The sequence below is a fragment of the Nycticebus coucang genome, chromosome 5, assembly GCF_027406575.1.
Source record: "Nycticebus coucang isolate mNycCou1 chromosome 5, mNycCou1.pri, whole genome shotgun sequence".
Taxonomy (NCBI): domain Eukaryota; kingdom Metazoa; phylum Chordata; class Mammalia; order Primates; family Lorisidae; genus Nycticebus; species Nycticebus coucang.
Genome location: NC_069784.1, coordinates 116,916,191 through 116,918,985, shown reverse-complemented (window position 1 = coordinate 116,918,985; position 2,795 = coordinate 116,916,191). Strand labels below are relative to the sequence as shown.

The 2,795-nt window shown below is 40.4% G+C and overlaps 1 pseudogene; it reads left to right on the top strand.

Moving 5' to 3' along the window:
• The first annotated feature begins 295 nt into the window (after positions 1-295).
• On the top strand, positions 296-873 carry LOC128586711 (cysteine and glycine-rich protein 2-like; annotated as a pseudogene).
• Positions 874-2,795: the final 1,922 nt, after the last annotated feature.

The window sequence follows — 2,795 nt, the reverse complement described above, 5'->3', positions numbered from 1 at the left end:
ACTTTATCAAAATTAAAAAACATTGTACATCAAAGAACACTACATTAGAGAAATTAATGTAAAAATCACAAGGAGATATTACTTCACATCATCTAAGATAGCTCTAATAAAAATATTAATAATTAATAAAGAACATTATAAGTGTTGGAGGACATGCTTGCTGGTAAGAATGTAAAATATTCCAACCACTATGGAAAAGAGTTGGCAGCACTTAAAGAGTTAACATTACGGGCTCTCCGACTGCCCTCTCTGGTCGGGCCTTGCCTGCGGTGTGAGCTCCCACCTCTAACCCGAAATGCCTGTCTGGGGAGGTGGAAACAAGCGTGGGGCCTGCGGGAGCACCAAGTACCATGCAGAGGCCACCCAGTGCCATGACCACAGCTCCCACTGCTGCCGCTTTCTCCCCATGGTTTGCAGGACAACTGTAGGCAGCACAAAACAGGGGCATCCTGATGAAGAGATCTACTGCAAATCCTGCTACAGAAAGAAGTATGGGCTGAAAGGCTATGGGTACGGCCAGGGCACGGGCACTCTCCACATGTACCCCTGGAAGAGGCTCAGCATCAAGGCAGAGAGTGTTCAACCTCACAGGGTTGAACCTACAACAAATCCAAACACTTCTAAATTGGCTCAGCAATATGGAGGTGCGGAGAAGTGTTCTCGATGTGGGGATTCCATATACGGTGCCAAGAAGACAGTTGGAGCTGGGAAGCCCTGACATAAAAACCGCTTCCAATATGCCAAGTGTGGGAAGGGTCTTGAATCGACAACTTTGAAAAGAAAGGTGAAATCTATTGTTAAAGATGCTACGCTAAGAACTTTGGGCCCAAGGGCTTTGGCTGTGGACAAGGAGCTCTTGCTCATGCTCAGTGAAGATGAAAACCCAGAACTAAGCATCACCCACGGAGAATCTCTTCATCCTCCAGTCTACGCACAGATAACCTTGTACCACTAAACTACTGTGACATTGCACCAGCATCTTACTGTTACCCTGTTTCTGGATAGGCTGGCTAACTTGTAGGAAGAGAGCACTGTATCCTTTTGCTTTATTCTCCAGCGTTTTTAAGAACCATTTTTTACTTTCAATTAAAACTTCAGCTTGAAAAAAAAAAGAGTTAAACATTACGATTGCCATAAAACTCAGCCATCCCACTCCTAGTCGTTTACCCCAGACATTAAAAACAGGTGTTCAAGCAACAACATTTATAGAAATATTCAATGCACCACTGTGCAAGTAAGTAAAAGTTAGAAACAGCTCACATATTCATCATTTGATGGCCGGATAAACAAAATGGTACTTTACCATACAATGGAATATTAGTGACTCATAAAAAGAAATGAAGCAATGAAATGTGATACAACATGGATGACTCTCAAATATATGATAGGTAAAAGAAGGAAGATGAAAGAGTATATATTGTATGATTGCATTTATATGAAGTATCAGAATAGCTAGATCCAGACATGAATAGCAGATGAGTGTTTGCCAGGGTTTGGGGGAGGGAGAGCAGGGAGCGACAACAATGGTTGTCAGGGGGTAGAGGAAGATAGAAATAAGAGGTGACTGCTTACTGGGTAAGCAGTTTCCTTTGGAGTGATGCAAATATTCTAAACCTCAATAGTGGAGAAGTTGCATAATATGGTAAATATCCTAAAAGCCACTTAATTGTGTACTTCAAAATGGTTAATCTTAGGTTACATGAATTTTACCTCAATTTTAAAAAGGGAAAATTAGAGGTCAGCATAAAATGACTCTACAGGGAATGTCAGGCAGCCTTCTGTAATACCCACGGATCAGTGGGACGCAAAATCATTTGGAAGAAACACAGAGGCAAGGAGAGTGCCTGGGCTTAGAGGGAGGAAAGAATCCAAACTTCTTTGACCTTTCACGGTAGGGAGAAGTCAAGGAGAGCTTGGGTGGGCTGCGGGGGAAGGGGCAGACATTCCAGAGCAGATGATGGAGCTCAACAGGGGGTGGGTTAGATGCCGCTGCCACCTAAAGCAGAGTCATTGTCTGAAACAAAGGACAGATAAAGAACTCAAAGGCCAAACGCATGCCATAGATGAGAATTGTTTCCTGCACACAGTGGAAAAAGAGGAAAAAAAATCCACCTAAAAATCTGAATTTCAGGGCTTCTTTTAAAAGCAAAACAGATCCTCTGACCATGGGTCCCTACTCCTACACATTACAAATCTACAAGGAGCCTAAAAGCATCCAGTGGCATTGCCTGCTTTCTAGGCATTTGAATTTGAATCAAAGGATTACATTTCTTAATTTCTCTGTAGCTTTTACAGCGCCATCATTCTAAAATAAATCCACGCACAAAAAAAGTTGACCTTTTCATGAACCTTCAGGATCTAGAAAATAATTTTAAAAATCTGAGTCATTGTACATCCCATAGAACCTAAGGTTCCCTGTGCAATAAACAACCAGTTTTAATTTCACAATCCAGTCATCCATCCCTCCTTTATGAGATGAGCGATTTATTCTTTCATAATCCCATTTTAGGAGTTTATAGACCAAATGGGACACATGTCCTAGGAAATGTTAATGTGAAAAAGGATTTGCTCAGAAATATGAATTTTCTGTTTAAAAAAACAGAATTTAAAAGAAATATATCATTTTTTCAATCAGTTTTATAATAGAACATTAGCATATTTTCCCATGTTCAAAATATCCCAATTCTATATATTTGTTGCGGAATATATTTTTGTTCTGACACAGCTGGAAAAAAGCCTCAATTTAGCAATTTAGATTTAGCAAACAATTTGTGCATAATATGGCCCATTTGCTT